At 43.1% G+C, this 25653-nt stretch overlaps 1 pseudogene; it reads right to left on the bottom strand.

The window, feature by feature from the left end:
* The window catches only part of LOC118401303 (solute carrier family 66 member 2-like), a 37996-nt pseudogene extending 19858 nt beyond the window's left edge, over positions 1–18138 (bottom strand).
* Between the last annotated feature and the right edge of the window lie 7515 nt (positions 18139–25653).

Below are 25653 nucleotides of genomic sequence, written 5' to 3'. Positions count from 1 at the left end.
CCGCCCTATGGGACTTCCAATCACGGCCGGTTGTGATACAGCCTGGAATCTAACCAGGGTCTGTAGTGAGATGCAGTGCCTTAGACTGCTGCGTCACTCAGGAGCACCGAGTGGGGACAAAGAGAAATGACAGTCCATCATTACTTTAAGACATGAAGGTCAGTCAATCTGGAAAATGTCAAGATCTTTGTAAGTTTCTTCAAGTGCAGTCTCAAAAAGGGCTATGATTAAATTGGCTCTCATGAGGACTGCCACATGAAAGGAAGAAGTTACCTCTGCTGCAGAGGATATGTTTATTAGAGTTAACTGCCCTTCAGATTGCAGCCCAAATAAATGCTTCAGAGTTCAAGTAACAGACACATCTCAACATCAACTGTTCAGAGACTTTTTATTTTATTTATTTTTTTATTTTACCTTTATTTTACTAGGCAAGTCAGTTAAGAACAAATTCTTATTTTCAATGACGGCCTAGGAACAGTGGGTTAACTGCCTGTTCAGGAGCAGAACGACAGATTTGTACCTTGTCAGCTCAGGGATTTGAACTTGCAACCTTCCGGTTACTAGTCCAACGCTCTAACCACTAGGCTACCCTGCCGAGAATGCGTGAATTGCTGCAAAGAAACCACTACTAAAGGACACCAATAAGAAGAACAGACTTGCTTGGACCACCTGAAAAGCATTCCAGGTGAAGCTGGTTGAGAGAATGCAAAGAGTGTGCAAAGCTGTCATCAAAGCAAAGGGTAGCTACTTAGAAGAATCTCAAATATTAAATATATTTAGATTAGTTTAACACGTTTTGGTTACTACATTATTACATATGTGTTATTACATGGTTTTGATGTCTTCACTATTATTGTATAATGTAGAATAGTCCAAATAAAGAAAGACCCTTGAATGAGTAGGTGTGTCCAAACCTTTGACTGGTACTGTATGTATTAATTATATTATGAATAGAGAATGTAGTTATGTCACATATGTAGCTATCGAAAACATGTGGGAATGTCTGCTCAATTCAATGTTACAACCAACTGATTGCAGCATTACCACAGAAAATGCAGGAGGCAAGTGGAAGAGGAGGAAGGGTGGGAACTTGTTTGTTTGCCATATATTAAAAGATACAAATTGTCTGAAAAGGATTGGCATAAATAGAAAAATATACCAGTTTAATTTAAGGACAAAAATGTGGACAGCTGCGCCATACAGTTTGCTAAATAAATTGAAAGAGATTTTCTAGATTTTCTTTATACAGTGCCTTTCGAAAGTATTCAGACTCTTTGACTTTTTCCACATTTTGTTACGTTACAGCCTTATTCTAAAATGGATTAAAGAAAACGATTTCATCAGCAATCTACACACAATACCCCATAATGACAAAGTGAAAACAGGCTTCAATCAATTTTAGCTCATAAAAAAATCAAAAATAATAAATAACAAAAATAATAAATAATACCTTATTTATGTAAGTATTCAGACCCTTTGCTATGAGACTCAAAATTGAGCTCAGGTGCATCCTCTTTCCATAGATCATCCTTGAGATGTTTCTGGGGAAGGATGCCAAAGCATTTCTGCAGGATTGAAGGTTCCCTAGAACACAAGGGCCTCAATCATTCTTAAATGGAAGAAGTCTGAAACCACCAAGACTCTTCCTAGAGCTGGCTGCACGGCTAAACTGAGCAATCCAGGGAGAAGGGCTTTGGTCAGGTAGTGGACCAAGAACCCGAAGGTCACTCTGAGAAAGCTCTAGAGTTCCTCTGTGGAGATGTGAGAACCTTCCAGAAGGACAACCATATCTGCAGCACTCCACCAATTAGGCCTTTATGGTAGAGTCCCCAGACGGAAGCCACTCCTCAGTAAAAGGCACATGATAGCCCGCATGGAGTTTGCCAAACGTCACCTAAAGGACTCTCAGACCATGAGAAACAAGATTATCTGGTCTGATGAAACCAAGATTGAACTCTTTGGCCTGAATGCCAAGCGTCACGTCTGGAGGTAACCTGGCACCATCCCTACGGTGAAGCATGGTGGTGGCAGCATCATGTTGTGGGGATGTTTTTCAGTGGCAGGGACTGGGACACTATTCAGGATAGAGGGAAAGATGAACTGAGCAAAGTACAGAGAAATCCTTGATGAAAACCTGCTCCAGAGCACTCAGGACCTCAGACTGGGGTGAAGGTTCACCTTCCAACAGGACAACAATCCTAAGCACACAGCCAAGACAACGCAGGAGTGACTTCGGAACAAGTCTCTGGATGTCCTTGAGTGGACCCGCCATATCCCAGACTTGAACCTGATCAATTATCTCTGGAGAGACCAAAAAATCCCAAGAAGACTCAAGGCTGTAATCACTGCCAAAGTTCGATTGATGAGGGGAAAAAAATATTTAATCAATTTTAGAATTAGGCTGTAACGTAACAAAATATGGAAAAGGTCAAGGGGCCTGAATACTTTCCGAATGCACTGTATATCTAAAAAATGTGATTGTTGACATGCAAAATATTGTGAGACTATATCAACAATGGACTAATGAAACAATATCGAAAGATAGTTTTGCCGTGGAATATTCCTTTAATATTAGGTAGAATCAGGACAAGACAAGGACAGAGCCAATAAAGGGCTGCGTTTTATCTCTAGTTCTCTGAGCTAAATGCAAGTCACACAGCAGGATTAAGACTGCAGGACAGGATAATGATAGTGTGTGAAAGAGAGAGAAAGAGAGAGACACAGAGAGATTGAATAAATAAAACAAAGCAGCTCTGATAAAAGTTACATAAGAACCAACCATGCAAGCCAGAGAGAGGGAGAGAGAAAGAGTGGCATGGGGTCAAGGGCAGAGTAACAGTAACACATGCACTACAGCAGGGTTTCAGCGGGGTTCCTCCCACAGCAGCATGCTGATGATGCCAGTCTCCAGGCTCTACTCTACACATTGCATTGCCAAGCGACACACCTGACTGGGATCCATTTAGGACCAACTAACTAACTGACTAACTAATTTATTTCTCAAATTTACTGCAGTAACAATGCTAAATGGCTAGTTGATTTGGGAGAGAGGGAGGGAGGGAGGGACAGAGAGGGTTGGGGAATGAGTGAAAAATGAAAGATTAAAGGAGAGAACAATGACAGGATAGGACAGAAATTAAGTATAATAGACATTACATTAGACAAGGAGAGGGACAACAGTATATGCCAACTACTTTGAACCTACTTCAAAGTCAGTCTAAAATTAACAATAAAATAAATAAAGAGGAAATAAAGATGCCCAGTGCATCTATCTTCCTATCAGAGAGCCCGGTGTGGGACAGTGGGGGTCACAGTGGTTAGGCCTCCCTTCCAGGGCTACCATGGAGCAATGAGACAGCAAGGACAAGCTGGATGACAAAGAAGGGGAGCGTTTTCTGACAATGACTTGGGAAGATCACATCACCAAGACATATTGATAGGGGGACAACTAGTTTTTGTTTTTGTCCAGTCGGATAAACACTCCAAACAGCCTACCCGACCGCTCGGAGGTTTCCGCATGGACCTAAAGCACACCGTTGCCTTGTTTTGTATCACATTCGAATGATAAAACTGGGGGACAAAAACACAATTTCAGAATGTGGCGAGGACATGTCCCTCCTGTCCCCAGTGAAAGTTGCGTCCCTGCATATTGAGGACAGTGGCATCAGTGTATTCTGGTGAATGTGGAGGGTATCATGGCCATGTCCTTTTCACTATTCCCCTTTGTAGCAAGGCAAATCCTAAGTAACTTCCTCAACCTTGTCAGCCTTGCTGACTGAATCTCTCTTTAAGCCCACCGAAATGGAGCCTCCCGAGAGGCGCAGCGGTACAAGGCACTGCATCGCAGTGTGAGAGGCGTCACTACAGACCCGGGTTCGATCCCAGGCTGTGTCACAACTGGCCGTGACCGCAAATCCCATAGGGCGATGCACAATTGGCCCAGCATCGTCTGGGTTAGGGGAAGGTTTAGGGGGGCTTTACTTGGCTCATTGTGCTCTAGTGACTCCTTGTGGAGGGCTGGGTGCCTGCAGGATGACTTTGGTCGTCAGTTGAACAGTGTTTCCTCCGACACATTGGTGCAACTGGCTTCCAGGTTAATTGGACGGGTGTTAAGTTTGGCGTGTCATGTTTCGGAGGACGCATAACTTAACCTTCATCTGTCCCGAGCCCGTTGGCGAGTTGAAACAATGAGACAAGATCGTAATTGGATATCACAAAATTGGGGATAAAAAGTGGGCAAAATATATATATTAATAATAAGTCCACCAAAATGTATCTTTTTCACTCCTTTAGTATCCCTATTTCACTGATTTGCCCGCCTGTCCTCTGTCCTCACTCCTTTAATAGGGGTTGATAGGTGCTTCCTTTCATGTCTAAATAGGTTTGTGAAGTTCTGTGCATTCTCCTTTCAGTCTTTGTCAGCTTTGGGATATATTATTCTTCCTTTGATCTGAAACAACATTCTGAGAGAGCAAAAAATCCATTGTTGCAACACAGGGGTCAGAGTTCAGCCAATTGATGCATTGAGAGAGAGAAAGAGACTGTATGCGTTGGATCATTATTGCCAATGTAGCTAATTAATAAGATCTTGTCAGAGTCAAAGGGCTGGAGGCACCAGACTACTCTGTCTGATCACACCCTTACTGTTTAGCACAGCATGCAGCCACACAATCAATGAGGGGTATCAGCGCCAACGGGGAATCAGCCCCAAGGTTAGAGCAGCAGCACACTTTTTAATGGAAGACGGGCTTTACACTAAACCAGAGCTGGTTTCCCTTGGTGTGACATAAACTGGTGTTGTGTTTGGAAGGCAGGGTTTGGGGCTATGAGAACAGTGTGAGACAAGGTAGAGGAGACTGGAGCCTGCCTCTGTGAGAGCCCTAGGAACAAACAGGGCCGGAAAATCTGCAGCCCATGTTTGCGTCACAACCAGAACTCTGAAGGCTAAGAGTACACTCAACAACAAACACACAAAAACTGTCACCAGACATTTTACATGCACACACACACAAATGTGCGCACACACACCCCTTCACTGTGTCACAGCTCTTTTGTCAGACATATCACAGCTGTGCAACAGCACAGAATAACACTGCACGGGTTTTTATGTGCAATTGATAGTGGAATTTCTAAATTCCTGTATGTTTTATAGCCAAATCAGATTCGCACTCGTTCTAGTTCATTAATGAGGTGTAAGTTCATTAATTATGCATGAAGTAGATTGAGACCAGTCTTAAAAGCCAAAGGTAACAGCGTTTATTTCAAGAGAGTACTCCACGCATACACATATTTCCACAGGTTATAAACTGAAAATGACGTCAGCGTTTTCCAAACGTTCTATCTATTTCACAAGTAGAGGGGCCCTCTAGCTCTCGATTCTTCGCGTTATCAGCACGAAGTCAAGGCCAGTCAGTATAAATCAACATTCTAGACAATCTGGAGATGGGCCGTTCCCGCCACCTGGAGATTTGTACAACTGAATGCACTAAGGAACAGGCCTTCATTGTTACTAAACTCCTGACTACATTATATACAATTGGGAATGGGAGCAAGAGAGAAAATTCACATGTACAGTACATTATAGCATTTGGACTAGTCAGTTCTGATTGGAATGTATACATAATTAGTCATTTCAACCATAATTTCCTCTAACAGCAATCTAATGAAATAGGGGAGATATTTTAATTAGCTTTTGATGGGTGCTGGTGTTGTCTTTAATGGGTCCATAGGGTGAGAGAAGCAGTTCATGTGTGCAAGGAGCCTGACACTGTGTGTGTGTGTGTGTGTGTGTGTGTATGTGTGTGTATGTGTGTGTGTGTGTGTGTGTGTGTGTGTGTGTGTGTGTGTGTGTGTGTGTGTGTGTGTGTGTGTGTGTGTGTGTGTGTGTGTGTGTGTGTGTGTGTGTGTGTGTGTGTGTGTGTGTGTGTGTGTGTGTGTGTGTGTGTGTGTGTGTGTGTATTTATCTCTGTCTTCAAGATGGAGATGTGTCTATTACCATGATAGGTCTCGGCAGGTGTCCAGGGGCTCCCTGTGTGTGATGTGTGATGAGATTACTTTAATGAGGCAGCCAGAGAGGTGAGGGTTCAGCCTGTAGACATACACTAGGATCATAACAGACCAGGGAAGCACTAGAAAATACTTCAAGAACCGATCAGAACCTGTGGTTTGGCAGTCTTGGCCTCTGAAAACCACATTATATTCTACATTCTTTGATAGACCGTGAAGTTTGGCTCAACACTGACCCTGGGTAAACTAATGTCAGCCATGCTTTGCCTCGTTCACTGTTTCAGATGGTAGAGGAATATGCCTTTCGGGAACCATCATCAGCAACCGTCTGTCTGCCACACCATTAACTTGTCATCCTCTCACTCACAGGATGGAGAGAGAGGGAATGACAGAGGGGGAGACAAAAGACTGGAGACAAGAGAGAAGGCAGGGGGAAATTAATAGGAAGTGGAAAGACAAACATGGCTGCTAAGAGGGGATTGAGATATACTGTTGTTAACAGGGAAATTATCTCTAGCTGTGTAGCCTATCAATAGTTTGGGAGAAAGCACAACACATATAGACCCTCTGTCTGTCTGCTCTGGATTGACACTACTGTTGGAGTGATGAGAGAACTAGTGATCAATGGTGTTGGTGGAATAGGTCATCTTTTCTCATCTTACACTGATGTGACCAGGGGGGAAGATGGACAGAACCAGAGCACTTAGATTTATATATTCATGAGTTCATCTTTGACCTATCTACAAATAACCAATGGTATTCATACAGGCCCACAGTGCAGCAACTGTCAATGTGTAGTGGGGACAGGAGCCACCATAATTTGGAATTCTACTCTGCATAATGTCATTTTGACATTTTTAAGGGTGCCACAATAATGTCCATTAAAAACATCCCCGCAAATTCATACAATATAATGCAAACAAAGCAGATACAGGCACACTTTTTCCACTCTCTAACTCACAGGTCAGTCTGCCGGGTATCTGCTGTATTTCTTGGAATTTTAATAATTCATATGACCCCGTGGGAGTAGCCACTGTCAGTAGTCTGACTCAACCTTTCCTAGAAAAGGACTGAGCACTCTTCTTGTTTAAGAGGGCCAACACTTAACCAGAGACAGAGCTTATGCAAACTTTCCCATGGGGATGATTCTAAAACAAGCACAAAATCAGAGACATGGACAAACACAAAACATATCAATTTAGGTAACTTCAGCAAAACTAACTTCAGCAAAACTGAAGTGTTGGCTACTGTGTAAATTTTGCTTATGTCACCAACTGTACTCTACTCACTCATATACACCTGCCTAGCTTCATTTGACTTGTTAATTGGATGTCTGTTATCTAGGCTTCAATTAAAGTGTACACATCTATATGTAAATGCAGGGGAGTAATAAACTCTGTCTGTGCTGAGAGCGGTCACACCTGATTCGTCTCGCTGCAATGCTGTACGCTGCAGATAACGCTGCCTGAGCGGCAGACAGACTGGCAGTCACATCCCACATTGCAGTAGAGACCCTACACTGACTCAGCACAATGAAACCCACCCAAAAAACCACACACAGACCACTCTACTAAGGCACCTGGCATAGGTACTCTCTGTACACTGTCACATCACTAAACAAGGAAGTCTACCTCTGGGTCAACAACACATCAGTCCATTCCCTTCACTTTCAACACAGGTAGTGTATGATAAAAAGATATGAACAGACAGGGTCCAGTTATGACCAGTAGAGGGCTCTGTTGTTTCATTAGAACAACATACTATACATGAGACTCAATTATTAAACAATTATACATGACCTTCACCCACAATTTGTGTGATGCAGAAGTATTTGTAATGAGGTGTGATATGTGCTGTTGAACTACTATAGCAGATACAAGGCACATTGGTGCACATTGATTTCTCTATTCTTGAGGTTGGAAGGGAGGCTCTTATTTAATGCTACACCAGGACAGAGACACAACTTGTGCACTAACAATTAAGCAAATAAAAAGCTTAGGATGGGTGAGGTTAACATACAACACATTGTTCAAAAGAGTTGTCACTGTAGCTTAGCCAAGGCCAACACTGGCTTTAACAGCAGTATAGAGCAATACAGTATCCAACCTCTGCTAAGCCTTGGAGGAACTCTGAGCCACAAGGTCTTCACCCGAGGAACATACCTGGGGCCGCATCTACAAACGCTGTGTATGCACAAAAGATGTGCCTAATTATGCGTGCACCAGTTTTCACGGGAAACAGTTGGCCTTTATAAAAACTGGACGTGAGAATGTGCTTATCATCCAACAAACTTTAGACCATGCGTAAGCACAGCTTCTAGAGGTTGAAGTATTGCATTGCAGAAAGACAAAAGTAGTAGCCCTGTGAAAATGGGGAATATATGAGGCTCTTATTTATAACACAAAAACAGATAGCCAAGCTCATTCAAGGGTTTTTATTTATTTGTACTATTTTCTACATTTAAGAATAATAGTGAAGACATCAAAACAATGAAATAACACATATGGAATCATGTAAGATGGTCCTAACCAACTGCGCAATTTTGTTTGTTTTTTTGCGTTATTTGTAACTTATTTTGTACATAATGTTGCTGTCTATTACGACCAAAAATAACTTCTGGACATCAGAAAAGCGACTACTCACCGCGAACTGGAAGAAGATTTTTTCTTTAACGAGTCTGACGAGTAGGATATTCTGCTTTCCTGGGAACAGGCCCAGATCCCCATCATTTGCATGAAGAAAAGGCGGAGGAAAAGGGGGCACAGTTTGGGCTGCCTTCTGAGAATCCGTGGGCGAGCGAGTAAACTCCCACTGCCATAGGTCCTACTGTCTAACATGCAATCGTTGGAAAATAAAATTGATGACCTACGATTACGATTATCCTACAAACGGGACATTAAAAACTAAACTATAATATCTTATGTTTCACAGAGTCGTGGCTGAACTGCCACACTGATAATATAGAGCTGGCGGGATTTTCAATGCACTGGCAGAACAGAGAAGCTAAAACGAGGGGTGGGGGTGTGTGTCTATTTGTCAATAACAGCTGGTGCGCGATGTCTAATATTAAAGAGGTCTCGAGGTATTGCTCGCCTAAGGTAGAGTACCTAATGATAATCTGTAGACCACACTATCTACCAAGAGAGTTCTCAGCCATATTATTCGAAACCATGTATTTACCACCAGACCGATGCTGGCACTAAGACCACTCTCAACCAACTCTATAAGGCCATAAGCAAGCAAGAAAAGGCTCATCCAGGAGCGGCACTTCTAGTGGCCGTGGACTTTAATGCAGGCAAACTTAAATCAGTTTTACCATATTTTTATCAGCATGTCACGTGCAACCAGAGGGGAAAAACATTCTAGACCAACTTTAATCACACAGAGATGCATACAAAGCTCTCCCCCGCCATCCATTTGGCATTATTTTATCCTCCTGATTCCTGCTTACAAGCAAAAACTAAAGCAGGAAGTACCAGTGACTCGCTTAATATGAAAGTGGTCAGATGACGCGGATGCTATGCTACAGGACTACAGTTTTGCTAGCACAAACTGGAATATGTCCCAGGATTCAACTCATGGCATTGAGGAGTATACCACCTCAGGAGTATACCACCTTCATCAATAAGTGCATCAACAACATCGTCCCCACAGTGACTGTACGTACATATCCCAACCAGAAGCCATGGATGACAGGCAACATCCACATTCAGCTAGAGCTGCCACTTTCAAGGAGCAGGACACTAATCAGGACGCTTATAAGAAATTGTCGTATGCCTTCAGACGAACCATAAAATAAGCAAAGCGTCAATACAGGATTAAGACTGAATCCTACTACAGCAGGCTCTGACGGATGTTGCAGGGCTTGAAAACTATTATAGTCTACAAAGGGAAACCCAGTCCTGAGCTTCCCAGTAACACGAGCCAACCAGACGAGCTCAATTGGCAAGTGTCTTCACTGACATTTTCAACTTCTCCCTGACCGAGTCAGTAATACCTACATGTTTCAAGCAGACCACCATAGTCCCTGTGCCCAAGGAAGCAAAGGTAACCTAACTAAATGATTACCTCCCTGTAGCACTCACATCGGTAGCCATGAAGTGCTTTGAAAGGCTGGTAATGGCTCACAGCAACAGCATCCTCCAGGACATCCTAGAACCACGCAATCTCAATCGCATTCCACACCTCCTTTTCCCACCTGGACAAAAGGAACACCTATGTGAGAATGCTGTTCATTGACTACAGATTCTTCAAATAGCCACCCTTTTACCTTGATGACAGCTTTGCCTACTCTTGGCATTCTCTCAACCAGCAGCATAAGGTAGGCACCTGGAATGCATTTCAATTAACAGGTGTGCCTTTTTTTAAAGTTAATTTGGGGAATTTCTTTGAGCCAATCAGTTGTGTTGTGACAAGGTAGGGAGGTATACAGAAGATAGCCCTATTTGGTAAAAGAACAAGTCCATAATATGGCAAGAACAGCTAGAATATGCAAAGAGAAATGACAGTCCATCATTACTTTATGACATGAAGGTCAGTCAATTTCAAGAACTTTGAAAGTTTCTTCAAGTGCATTTGCAAAAAACATCAAGTGCTATGATCAAACTGGCTCTCATGAGGACCGCCACAGGAAAGGGCCAGTGTCACCTTTGCTGCAGAGGATAAGTTCATTAGAGTTTCCAGCCTCAGACATTGCAGCCCTAATAAATGCTTCAAAGAGTTCAAGTAACAGACACATCTCAACATCAACTGTTCAGAGGAGACTGTGTGATTCAGGCTTTCATAGTTTGAATTGATGCAAAGAAACCACTACTAAAGGACACCAATACGAAGAAAAGGCTTGCTTGGGCCAAGAAACACGACCAATGGACATTAGACCGGTGGAAATGTGTCCTTTGTTCTGGAGTCCAAATTGGAGATTTCTAGTTCCTTACAGCCATGTCTTTGTGAGATGCGGTGTGGGTGAACGGATGATCTCCGCATGTGTTTTTCCCAACTTAAAGCATGGAGGAGGAGGTGTTATGGTGTGGGGGGGCTTTGCTGGTGACACTGACTGTAATTTATTTAGAATTCAAGGCACACTTAACCAGCACGGCTACCACAGCATTCTGCAGCGATACTCCTTCCCATCTGGTTTGGGCTTCGTGGGACTTGTTTTTCAACTGGACAATGACCCAACACACCTCCAGGCTGTGTAAGGGCTATTTTACCAAGAATGAGAGTGATGAAGTGCTGCATCAAATGACCTGGCCTCCACAATCCCCTGATCTCAACCAACTTTAGATGGTTTGGGATGAGTCGGACTGCAGAGAGTGATGGAGTGATGCATGAGATTACCTGGCCTTCACAATCGTCTGACCTTAACCACATTTAGATGAGTTGGACTGCAGAGTGAAGTAAAAGCAGCCAACAATTGCTCAGCATATGTGGGAACTCCTTCAAGAATTTTGGAAAATCATTCCAAGTGAAGCTGGTTGAGAGAATGCCAAGAGTGTGCCGATAGAGAAATAACAATATGCAAACATTTGCCATTAGTGATAAGAGCGGGAAAATAAATGTTTCTTATCATTGCATTCTAAAATAGAAATATGTATATATTTCTTATTATTTATTTCATTTCCATAATCATTGCACAATAAATCTCTCACCTTTTCTGACTGTGATGGTTTCATAGGCTACTTGTGTCGCGAAATAGCCTACAGGCCGACAACAAGTTAGTATAGGCTACGATTTGTCCCATCTCTCATGGACCCATTAAACAGTAATAATTAGAAAAGCCATTTAAAATATTTTGATATGTATTTTGGTCTTCCGAAACTGTCAGATACAGCAAATGTCACTGCAAAAGGAAACATTCTGCCAACACGTCCAAAGACATCTGATCAATTTTGCCAAGCATTGCTATTTCCTTTTGATACTGTCTTGGCCAAATTACAATACTTCCAATGTATACAGCAAATAAGGGCGTTATTATCACTATAAAAGGTGAATGATGGATGTTTTTCAGGCAGAGTTATAATGCTTGTTCACGTGTGCACAGTTTTAGAAGTCTGATTTATAACGGGAAATATGAGGCCCATGAGCTTTCTGAGGTAAACTTTGGAGAGAATGTGAATCACCTTTTGCCACTCTAGACATGATGTTGACTTTCAATGACAATAGACCACATCACCCTTTCTTTTGGGCGAAAACCTTGTGAAGACTTACAGAAAACGTTTGACCTCTGTCATTGCCAACAAAGGGTATATAACAAAGTATTGAGAAACTTTTGTTATTGACCAAATACTTATTTTCCACCATAATTTGCAAATAAATTCATAAAAAATCCTACAATGTGATTTTCTGGATTTTTTTCCCTCATTCTGTCTGTCCTGGTTGAAGTGTACCTATGATGAAAATTACAGGCCTCTCTCCTCTTTTTAAGTGGGAGAACTTGCACAATTGGTGGCTGACTAAATACTTTTTTTGCCCCACTGTATCTATGTATTTTAATCCCTCCCCATATACTACCTACTGACCTCAGACAACCACTACTAAAGGAAGCTAAATGTTATCCGAAATCTGGTACTTGTCGGCATGTGTGTTTATGGTTGTGAATGTTTATTATTGTTTGTGCATTTATGTGTGGTTGTGAACATGTATTGTTGTTTGTTCATGTGTGTGTGGTTGTGAATGTTTATTGTCGTTTGTGAATGTGTGTGTGCAGTTGTGAACGTTTATTGTTGTTTGTGCATGTGTGTGTGGTTGTGAATATTTATTGCTGTGTGTGCATGTGTGTGTAGTTGTGTTGTGTAAGTATGGGGTAGGGTTAGATGGGGACAGGTGCTGCTGTGCTGGTTGTCATAGAGCAGGATGTTCCGGAGGTAAGGACAGTAATGTAATGATTGGGGAGGAAGTTAGGGCTATTCTGAGCCTGGACCACCACACCCCTCCATTCCCTCTGAAATCAGACAGCTGACCTGCCATTCAGCTGAAAGAAGAGGCCTGGAGTGACGATCTGTTGTCCTGTAGAGTCTGTGGCAGGGTGATTAAAACCTCTCTGGGATATCCTCACCACAGCCAGTGAAATTACAGAGTGCCAAATTCAAACAACATAAATCTAATTTTGAAGACACATTTCTTGTTAATCCAGTCAGTGTCTGATTTCAAAAAGGCTTCATGGCGAAAGCACACCGTGCGGTTATGTTAGGACAGCGCCTAGTCAGAGAAAACCATACAGCCATTTTCCAAAGAAGGAGAGGTGTCACAAAAGACAGAAATAGCGTGAAAAATTAATTACTAACCTTTAATGATCTTCACCGGATGGCACTCCCAGGACTCCATGTTAGACAATAAATGTGTGTTTCTTTCGCTAAAGTTCATCTTTATGTGCAAAAACCTCATTTGAAATTGGTGCGTTATGTTCAGAAGTGCATTGTCTCAAACAAACATCCGGTGAAAGTGCAGAGAGCCACATCAAATTACAGAAATAATCATCATAAACATCGATCTAAGATACAAGTGTTATACATACGATTATAGATAAACTCCTTAATGCAACCGCTGTGTCAGATTTTTTTTTTTTACTTTACGGGAAAAGCACACCATGCAATAATGTTAGGTCTGCGCCAAGCCACAGAAAAACATACAGCCATTTTCCAACCGAGGAGAGGTGTCACAAAACTCAGAAATAGAGTTATAAATATTCCTTTACCTTTGATGATCTTCAACGGAATGCACTCCCAAGAATCCCAGTTCCACAATACATTTTTGTTTTGTTCGATAAAGTCCATCATTTATGTCCAAATACCTCCTTTTTGTCCACGCGTTTAGTCCAGTGATCCAAATGCGCGAGTGCTAAGTCCAAACGAAAAGTCAAGAAAGTTACATTACAGGTCGTAGAAACATGTCAAACGATGTATAGAATTAATATTTAGGATGTTTTTATCATAAATCTTCAATAAGGTTTCAACTGGACAATTCCTTTGTCTTTAGAAATGAAAGGGAACGCAGCTCTCTCTCACGGCCACGCACGTGATTTAGCTCATGGCATTCTGCCAGACTAACCAGACCTGGTTCAAACAGCTCTTCTTTGCTCCCCCTTCACAGTAGAAGCCTGAAACAAGGTTCTAAAGAATGTTGACATCTAGTGGAAGCCTTGGGAAGTGCAATATGACCCCATAGACACTGTATATTGGATAGGCAAACACTTGAAAACCTACAAACCTCAGATTTCCCACTTCCTGGTTGGATTTTTTCTCAGGTGTTTGCTTGCCATATGAGTTCTCTTATACTCACAGACATAATTCAAACAGTTTTAGAAACTTCATATTCTATGCATATTCTAGCTTTTGGGCCTGAGTAGCAGGCAGTTTACTCTGGGCACCTTATTCATCCAAGCTACTCAATACTGCCCCCCAGTCTCAAATAGGTTTTAAGGGCACTCAAAACAGTTCAGAGTTCTCTAATGGTTTGGTTGCTGAGCTCCTATGATACAGTACTGACAATCGATGTGAGTAAAGATGGACTGAGGACTCTGCAGCTCCCACCAGGGGACAGCAGAATCAGTCTGGAACTCAGTCTGGAACTCAGTATCTCAGCAGACTACAAGACCACAGTCTCTCTCATACATATCCTATTCCCAAACAAGGATTATCTACAGTATAACACAAACTCAGACTCGTGCATGGATACACAGCACACACACACACACACACACACACACACACACACACACACACACACACACACACACACACACACACACACACACACACACACACACACACACACACACACACACACACACACACACACACAAACCCACAGTAACTCACCGATATCTACAGCATGAATAACTTAGCATCTATTCACTAATCAATCAACATGACAGATACATTATTAGGGCCGAGGAATTAGAGATCTAATAACACACTCTTTGAATTAGCGTAATATTGCAAGATTTCATTTTGTTCCCAGTCAGACTAATAAAAAGCTGACCTAAGATTGGCTCTGTAAATGTAATGAAAGAGATTTAATCAACCTGTTGTTCTGTGAAAACACAATTATCCATAAACTCACTCACTCACTCACTCACTCACTCACTCACTCACTCACTCACTCACTCACTCACTCACTCACTCACTCACTCACTCACTCACTCACTCACATAGAGCAGACCCCCTGTCACTGGCCATACACACTCTCACCCTCAGAGCTGAAATAATCTCTTCTATGTGAAAGCCTAGTGACTATATCCATCCACCATTTCCCCGTTATTCTCACACACACCAATCCCCATAATTACATCCACAAGATCATCACTCAACTCAAAGGACCTCAGGCGTAAACATAGTTTACCATCTGGCCTATAAAATCTACCAATCAAAACTACAAATGACATAAGACCGATAGAGAGCGAGAGAGTGAGTAAGAGAAAAAGAAGGACAGAGAGAGGGAGAGGGAGCAAGATTCTAGAGTGATTATTCCTTCTCCTATGGCCCCCTCTTTTGGCAAGAGCTTAGAGTTGAAACTGAACGCCTCTATATAGGCTTATGTGTACAGTCGAGGCCAAAAGTTTTGAGGATGACACAAATATTAATTTTCAAAGTCTGCTGCCTCAGTTTGTATGATGGCAAATTGCATATACTCCTGAATGTTATGAAGAGTGATCAGATGAATTGCAATTAATGGCAAAGTCCGTCTTTGCCATGCAAATGAATTGAATCCCAAAAAATATTTCCACTGCATTTCAGCCCTGCCACAAAAGGACCAGCTGACATCATGTCAGTGATTCTCTCGTTAACACAGGTGTGAGTGTTGACGAGGAGAAGGCTAGAGATCACTCTGTCATGCTGACTGAGTTCAAATAACAGACTGGAAGCTTCAAAAGGAGGGTGGTGCTTGGAATCATTGTTCTTCCTCTGTCAACCATGGTTACCTGCAAGGAAACACGTGCCGTCATCATTGCTTTGACTCTTTGCAAAAGGGCTACACAAGCAAGGGTATTGCTGCCAGTAAGATTGCACCTAAATCAACCATTTATCAGATCATCAAGAACTTCAAGGAGAGCGGTTCAATTGTTGTGAAGAAGGATTCAGGGCACCCAAGACTGTCCAGCAAGCTCCAGGACCATCTCCTAAAGTTGATTCAGCTGCGGGATCGGGGCACCACCATTACAGAGCTTGCTCAGGAATGGCAGCAGGCAGGTGTGAGTGCATCTGCACGCACAGTGGGGCGAAGACTATTGGAGGATGGCCATGTGTCAAGTAGGGCAGCAAAGAAGCCAGTAAAAACATCAGGGAGACTGATATTCTGCAAAGGGTACAGGGATTGGACTGCTGAGGACTGGGGTAAAGACATTTTCTCTGATGAATGCCCTTTCCAATTGTTTGAGGCATTCGGAAAAAAGCTTGTCCGGAGAAGACAAGGTGAGTGAGCGCTATCATCAGTCCTGTGTCATGCCAACAGTAAAACATGAGATCATTCATGTGTCGGGTTGCTTCTCAGCCAAGGGGTGGGCTCACTCACAATTTTGCCTAAGAACACAGCCATGAATAAAGAATGGTACCAACACATCCTCCGAGAGCAACTTCTCCCAACCATCCAGGAACAGTTTGGTGACGAACAATGCCTTTTCCAGCATGATGGAGCACCTTGCCATAAGGCAAAAGTGATAACTAAGTGGCTCGGGGAACAAAACATTGATATTTTGGGTCCATGGCCAGGAAACTCCCCAGACCTTAATCCCATTGAGGGCTTGTAGTCAATCCTCAAGAGGCGGGTGGACAAACAAAAACCCACAGATTCTGACAAACTCCAAGCATTGATTATGCAGGAAAGACCTGCCATCAGTCAGGATGTGGCCCAGAAGTTAATTGACAGCATGCCAGGTCGGATTGCAGAGGTCTTGAAAAAGTCGGGTCAACACTGCAAATATTGAATCTTTGCATCAACTTCATGTAATTGTCAATAAAAGCCTTTGACACTTATGAAATGCTTGTAATTATACTTCAGTATTCCATAGTAACATCTGACAAAAATATCTAGACACTGAAGCAGCAAACTTTGTGAAAATTAATATTTGTGTCATTCTCAAAACTTTTGGCCACAACTGTACTATAATCGTGTGTTAATATTTCGAATTTGATGAGTGGTCAAGTTAAGTACATGCATTAAATTTATTTACCTAGCAATAGCATATATTTATCCCAGCAATAGACCATTTTTTTTTGGTGTTGGGACCTAATTTAGTGTTGTTTAGCACTAGCTGTAATAATAATACATACATAATACAATTGAAATAGGGCTATTTGCCTGACGTGTTTATGGTTTGGTTGGCTTACCTGTGAAGTGGCGCTGTTTGGTGCTGACGCGGTTGGTGTGCTGGATGTTGCAGCAGAGATGGAGCATAGCCAGCAATGGTAATGATCATCACTACACAATGGAGGAGCAGAGTCAGTTCAAACTGCTTCCCCATCCTGTAGGTAGACAACATTACAGTGGTTAATCAAATCACAATGTCGGCGCAGACAATGCTTCTCACTTCCTCTAACCACTGCTCTATCTGTGTTTCAAGGAAACAAAACAAACCTGCACTGTTGTATGCTCACAAGTGAATTGCTTCATTAGGTCACCATGTGAGCATACTGTACAATCATTTATAGGTTTCTTCTGTTTACTTTGAACTGTTTTCTCTACACAGCACCTGGCAGTTTCACTGGATGTGTACACTGTGCATATACCCACTGTAATCTGTCCCCAGTGAACCCTCTCTATCCTAGCCTCACCAGAAGATGTGTAGGATGTTGGCGATGAGCAGAAGCAGACAGACGCGGGTGGAGAATCCCTCAGTGATGCTGCTCCTCTGGATCTCCTGGTACTGAGGAAGGTAGGGCAGGGTCCCTCCAAACACCATCACACAGGAGGCCAGCCATGACAGCAGGGTCCATGAGCCTTCCATGTCCTCCTCCAGGATGCCCACCTCAATGTCCATCTCTAGCTAGGGCCTCGCAGATGGCAGCCTGGTCTCACAGTCACACCCAGCACCGTGGAGTGGACAAACAGACACTTCTGATCATGACTGGAAGCATAGAAAACAAATAACGAACTCTAACTGCCACTCCCTCTCTCATGCTTTGTTAGAGAACTCACCGTCATACTTACAAAACTAAAGATATCAACACATGCAATACTAAAACTAACTCTCAGTTATCACTGTAATGCAACAACAATTTGTAAAGCATGAATCACCTTGCCACCCACGCCCATTTTATCACACCCCTATCTGAATTAAGGATATCCAAAATAGCCCTCCAGTAATATGGCAATGCTTCAAACCTGCAAGAGACCCCAAGGTTTTCTTCTTAGTAACTTAGCTCTACCATAACCCATAAGACAGACCCTCTCACACACTTACAAAATATGGTCTCTGTCTCTCTTTACTGTAATTCAAAATTGATGCAAAAGATTCTAGAGCTTTGAGAATGCAAATAGTTTTGGAACTGTCTATGAGCTGTTACCAGACATGCATTTAGAGTGGGACAACTTTTAGAATTGTGAATATTGTTCCAATTCTTTCTGTTACAGAGCATTATTTAAATATTCCCCCTGCAATGTTAATGGGGGGCTGCAACTGCTGCCATAAAATATTGTAGTGTCATGTAAGTGCACCATAATGCTCATTCTAGACTTTATATACCCATTGTAATGTTAATGGTGGCTAACAAGGCTGCCATAAAATGGTGTAGTGTCAAACAAATGCATCAGAATGCAGAAACTGCAATGGCCCAACTTTGAATACATTGCTCTGGCGTATTCTATTATAGCCTATGTGAACATTATTACTATACATACCACTACACTACTAAAGTTCTTGCCTTTTTCCATGGAGGGTAAGATAATTCAGGAAGGGATAACATAGACCTGAATTTGATATAATGCTCTTTCTCTTACTAGTCTCCACTCTACTCTGTTACATAAAATGCAACACGTGGGATTAATATTTGCAGAAGCTTTGCCAAATATTGAGTGCTTCTAAATATAGTCCATACAGAACTGCCAGTATTTACATTGGGGGAAACATTCTTCTTTTTCCAGTTTTCCCTCTCTTTGGCCCAATCTCAAAAATGACTCTTTAGCGGTACAGTAAAACAGAGGCCCACTTTCCCCCCCCTAGACAGCCAGGGGAATAATATTGAAACAACGAAATGTAACACTGCTCCTTCTGTAAAAATAGCTCTTTAGGGTGTGCTGAATAAAATATGTCCTTCGTGCTTTACCAGTGAGGCACTTCAACACTGTACACACCCATAAGAGTTACTTCAGGGCATTGTTTCCTGTGTGGAAACTGGAAGGTTGGTATGCAAGACACTCTATGAACAGAGTGTGTGTGTGTGTGTGTTTTGAAGGAATTTGTGTAGTCAGCTGAAGGCTGTCAATTCAAAATTATGTTTTACAAATAAAATAACTTGACCAAGAAGTATTTTCAAAACAATATGTTGCTGTGACTGCTAATATATAAAAGTGTTGGGTAAACTTAAGGCTGTGGAAATGTTCAAGCACTACAGACCACAGGCTCATATTGGAGGAATGTTCACAGTTGGCATAGTAACACTTCATCAATAAACAGAGATACTTAATTACCTTGACATATTTTTTGCTCTGCATAACTCAGCTCTAAGTGTCATTCAGGATGACACAGTGTCTACCACCACGGGATTCCTCTCAATTAAACTTTTAGTAGGAGGACAGTAGGCAGTAAAGAAAGACAAAACTGGGAATGCAGAAAGAGTGGGTGACATTTCACAGGAAATAGACACTTTGGTGACATTCAAAGTCTGTCAGTGAACATACACGTGTTGTCATTTCTAGTATATAATAGTTCATTAGACTGCATAGAGCAGCATGTGAAATGTGACAGTTAAAGAACCCTGGCCTAGAGTGTCCTTTGAAAAACAATCCATCACATTAAAACTAAAGGTCACTAGAAGTTAAAAGTTTTAAAAGAAACTTTTTCAGCTGAACATTAAGCTACAGTGAATAACTTGGATATCCTATCCAATAATACCCAACAGAAAATGTTCTCTTGTTTTCTTCACAATATGCTTTTTTGCTAAAGAGTTTAGGTGGGCTGTCATTCAATGTCTGTGTTATACTAGGCTAACTGTATTTGGATGATGTGGGGAAAACAGAAGAAAAAAAACACTTATGTAAACAAAGCATGAAGGGGTTGAGCTACAACATGCCCCAACATAGAATAGGTTATTTTAACTATGTCTAGTTGCATGAAAAAGTTGAACTACTCCAAAAATCTGTACTTTTTGTTGGTTGTATATAAAGTAAAGAACCCAGATTGTGTATTGAGAAGTAAAGAACTTCTCCCAGCAATGGATCCCCCCATCTAAGAATAGTATCTCAATTTAAATCCCTTTGGTAACCAAACGAGGCTACAAAGAAATTAATGGGACTGTAGCGACTGTGTTGACTTCAAAATCAGGGGTGTGAACTAGGTTTCTATTCAAGAGTTGATCGACATGGTAATGGCTCTATAGTATTGGAGAAAAGTTGAAAAAAACGGACCCTCCGTTACATCGTGACGTGTCATGTCGTAACGTACAGCACGCATAAAGCAACTATTTCTGTCTTACAATCTCTCTCCACCAGGTGTAGCACTTCTCTCATCGTTTAAAAACAAGAACTGGACAGTGACAGAGTAAGGGGGGATACCTAGTCATTTTTTGCGTCATCATTGCATGCGATCATCATTCTCAAAGCCGCTGTTTACTTCTAAGATCACTTTAGCACCGCCCTAAAAACCAGATTCAAATTCGACACAAAGCTTCAAATAGGTATGTAATGACACATTATATAAACTCTTTATAGTGTTTTATTTACAGTTTAGAGACGATAAGGTGATAAGTTGGACAGATCGAGTGAAAAAAAGCAATTTTCCCACACAACATCTCACCTTCTCACTATCACGCATTAGTTTCGCTTCCCCACCCTCCACTTTTAAAAAGACCTGACGGGTTCATTGCCTGCTTGAATTATGCAGAAACGGGCAGCGTTTAGGTCATTGTCTTGTTTTGCATACTTTGTACAAAATAATAAAATGCAGTACTACAGGATGTTTCTTAACGTAGCTCTTTATTAGCTAGCTATAACTGGCATGTTCATGTATCGCCAACCAGGATCAAATTGACCATGACCTAACCATTTGGATGGTCTTAACCAATCATAGCACAGTATATGGTGGTAAAATGCACCCAATTACAATTCAGTATGTTTACACATATGAATATTACATCCCCCATCTTTTAAAACAAAATAAAAATGTTTACATATTCTAAGAGTTTCTTTTGAATACATGCTCTGTAGTTTGAACTCAAGGTAGGTAACCATTTATATTGCATACACCAACTGGATCAACATAGACTCTGATACTGTTACTTTTCGAACAAGGGATTCTCAGCAACTTTCACAGTAGAAATACATCTTAACGTTTCAAACAAATACAATACCAAAGCATTTCAAGTGAACTTTCAATAACAAGTTTACAGTCTGGAACTCTTTTAGGGCAGCGATCCACCTACACCCTTTGACATTATACAGGTCTAGGACAGCTCTGGGCTTGACCTCTCTTCCTGACCTTGTGCGATATGATGCTGAGCATGCTTCTGTGTCAGTCAACAGTTTGTGTGGTGTTGCAGGTAAGTATGGTGTATGTTGTGCTGTGTGTGTGTTTAGTCCATCACATTCTGCTTCAAGGGAACAGTTCATCTCATCAGTGTGTTGTTCTTTTGTGTTCAGTAGGTGACGACGATTGCGGAGGTACACCGCTACTTCTGCGGTGCGGACGTGATATGAACGTTCAGTGTCAGCTGGCTGGATGACAACTGCTGGATTCCAGAGGCCATGAGCTTAGATGACTCTTCTGTGAGCTTGATAGCCCAGTAGCCTGATATAGTGTCCATGACACTGAAGTAGTGTGCTCCCGCTAGCTTGTGTGTGATGCCATCTAGCATCGGTAAAGGATAATGGGGGCGTTTGATAGCCTTTTTCAAGTCTCTTGGGTCGAGGCATACTCGGAGCTTGCCTGTGCGTGGTTTCTCTACCACCACTAACGCGTTCACCCAGTCAGTCAGTTCTGTAACCTTGGTGACTATGTCAGATTGCTCCATGCTCTCCAACTCTTTCTTCAGGCGGGCACAGAGAGCAAGAGGAATCTTTCTCGGTGGGTAGACCACAGGGGTTGCGTCTCGGTCAAGGTGAATGGTACATTCTCCTGGGAATAATCCTATTCCTGTAAAAACCGCAAACTCCTCCAGTACATTGTCTGTCTCTACTGGTCTTGTCAATGATAAAACTAGCTTGATGAGGTCCATGTCTAAACATGCGATACAACCTAGCACTGCAGGTGCTCTAGTGTCAACAACATAAAAGTCCAACATCATGTCACTTTCCTTGTATTTGCATTTGAAAGTGCATGTGCCTTTTACTGGGAGCTGTTCACCACCATAACCAGTCAGTCTGAGTGTGGTGGGCTGTAGCTCGCATTCAGCTGCGGTACTTATTCAGAGGAAAAATGTTTACTTGTGCACCAGTGTCTAGTTTGAACATTAGCTTTGTGCCTTGTGTTCCTATCTCAATGTCAGCAAAGGCTTGCTCCGTCTCTGATATTTGACTTTTCTGTGTCACTGTATCAATAAACAGTTCATCAGCGTTTTACTCTTTGATTGACATTTCATCTTCACTCATTGTGTGCAATGTTTTTCCACGGTATAAGCTCTGCACACTTTTGCAAAGTGATTCCATTTTCCACATTTAGTACACGGTTTGCCTTTAGCTGGGCAATTTACTTGTTCGCCATGCACTTTGTATCCAGATTCTGTTTCGCTCTGTTTTGGAGTTATGTCTCTCTCCTTTCTAAAACGCGCTGTGAACCAGAAGTGTGCTTTGATGTCTGCCTGACAGCGTGAACTGCTTGTTCACGTGATTCCGCGTGAAATGGTTTTCGTCTGAGCTAGCTCCTGAGATCTGGCTATGTCGATAGCTTTGTCCAGCGTTACCTCAGACCCAACATTCAAAAGTTTCTCTCTCACTCGCGGTGAGTGTATTCCAAATACAATACGGTCCCTGACCATCTTATCCTTGTTTGCACAGTATTTCACAAGCAGATGCAGCTCTGTCACAAACTTTTCAAAAGACTCACTAGCTCCCTGTACTTTCCCATGGGATTTGTACCTAGCGAAAATCGTATTGGTCTTCGGCGCAACATACGCTTCAAAACGATCGTGGTATATTTTCAGTACCATTGATTCAGCCACGGTAAGTGTCCATGTCTTGTAAATATCTCTCCCATTTTCACCGATCCAGAGGAGCAGGTAGCTGCATTTTCCCTCTTCTCCTGTCCTTCAGAGGACCCGTGAACATTAGCTCCACATGCTGTTTGTACTTACGCCATGCATCGGGTAAATTTGTAGACTCCCAGTCCATTCGAGGTGAAGGAACTCCAGAAAAATCCATCTTGTAAGACCTTTTACTCTGACAAAATGTCTTGTTTTGTACACTTTGTACAAAATAATCAAATGCAGTACTACAGGATATTTCTTAACGTAGCTCATTATTAGCTAGCTATAACTGGCATGTTCACCTATCGCCAACCAGGATCAAACTGACCATGACCTAACCATTTGGGTGGTCTTAACCAATCATAGCATAGTATGATATGGCGGTAAAATGCATCCAAATACAATTCAGTATTGTAGCGACCCGCACAGTGTGTTATGTGTTAGGCTAGGAGGTGGTTGTGTTGTACTGACCAGTACCCGGTGTTCGCGGGGTCCGACCTGTCAATCAACCTGTTATCTGCCAATCACGGGAATGCCTGGAATGTTCTGATGCCGGGCATCCTGGTGGTTTGCGGAGTGGCGTGGAGGGGGGTTGGGCAGGGGGATGGAGCATTGTAAGTTAAGACCAGGTTCAGCCTTTGTTCTCTCTCTCTTACGTCTGGGTTTCACAAGAGAAGGTCACGATTGGCTTGTGGGTTATCTGTCATCTATTTGGCGTGTGCTACGGCCCAAACAGTAGCCTGTGTAAAGTTGGTGTAATAAACCGTCAATCCGTAAACTCAAGCCTCTGTCTGGACAATTGTTCATTTATGATCTAGTCAGGTCATTACATTGGTGTCAGAAGTAAAAACGTTGATAAAAGTTAGCCAGCTAGCTAGCTGACTTATGTGGCTAGCTACCGTAGGTGAGAACGGGGATTGAAAATGCTTCGAGGGAATCCGAAAGTGAAGGTGGAGGTAGGGGACGATTATGGCCAAGGAGGTGCGTGTGAATGGACGTCGGGGGCTCTGTCTGAGGAGATCACCAGGGCGTCGGAGCGCAGAGGCCGCTTGAGGGAGGACGTTAGAGCGATGGCGGCTGAAGCGGGCATGAGTGCTTCGTCGAATGTATTTCGCGCGGATTCTGGTGGGCGGACCGAAGTGGTGACGTCGACGCGGCGTGACGAGGAATCTGGGGCTCAGGATGTAAACAAACATGGCGGCGCCCAGTTCCCGGCTGCGTCCGTATCTGTTAAGACCCCGAAGTATTCCGGTAAGGCGGATTGGGACGCTTTTCATGCTCAGTTTGAACTGTTAGCTCATTTTAGGGGGTGGTCGGATGAAGAAAGGGCACTGCAGTTGGCTTTATGCCTCACGGATGAAGCTCTGGCCTGTTTGATATTGATTAGCCCCGAGGACAGGCATGATTATGGGGCTTTAGTGGGAGCACTGAGGAGGCGCTATGGACAGTGTGTACAGCCCGGGCTACTGCGCTCCGAACTGAGTAATAGACGCAGGCAGCCTGGAGAGCCTCTACGGGTGCTAGCTAATGACATTGAGAGCCTCTCTCGGCGGGCATATGCTCACATGCCCCCCTCCGTGCAGAGCGAGCTAGCACGGGACCAGTTCATACAGGCGCTCTCTCCTACGGAGCTGCGCATACAGACCCAGCTGGCTCATCCTGAGTCATTGCAGACAGCCTTGGAGATGGCTTTGGAGAGGGAGCTGGTGTGGGCTGGGGCTTCAGCTGGGGCTTTGGTGGGGGTGCAGGGAGACACACCCTCTGTGCGAGCTGGGGGGCAGAGCAGCCCGGAGCCGGAAAAGCCTGCTTTGGTGGCCGAAATGACAAAACTCATTCGTGCTGTCGCTACAGGCGGAACGAAACACACGCCCTGGTCCCAGGGTCTGCTGGGGTTGTGGCCAGCCAGGCCATCTGCGCCGAGATTGCCCCATGTCCCCCAGAGCTCAGGGAAACGGCTCGGGGTCCGCATAGACCGGGTAGTGCGGACCCCTGGCTTTCTATCCCAACCACCATCATCTTCAGGAGGAGCCCACCGGCACAGACGGGGAAGCAAGGCTCCACTTCCCCCAGAAGCAGACGAGGGCAAGCGGATGGAGCCTGTTGTTGTGGTGGGCCGGACCTGTGTTGGGGACTTTTGTCATGTCCCTGTCACTGTGGAGGGGGTGCCCTGCTCCACCCTGGTGGACACTGGGTCCACAGTAACCCTGGTGAGTCCAGATATTGTGCCAGGTTGGACTCAGTGTGAGCCTACAACTGTGCAGCTCCGCACAGTCACAGGTGAGCTGGCACCCATGAAAGGGAAGGGAATAATGACTCT

This window comes from Oncorhynchus keta, chromosome 22, assembly GCF_023373465.1.
Source record: "Oncorhynchus keta strain PuntledgeMale-10-30-2019 chromosome 22, Oket_V2, whole genome shotgun sequence".
Taxonomy (NCBI): Eukaryota; Metazoa; Chordata; class Actinopteri; order Salmoniformes; family Salmonidae; genus Oncorhynchus; species Oncorhynchus keta.
Note: the sequence above shows the minus strand (reverse complement) of the source record. Positions and strands in the feature narration are given on the sequence as shown.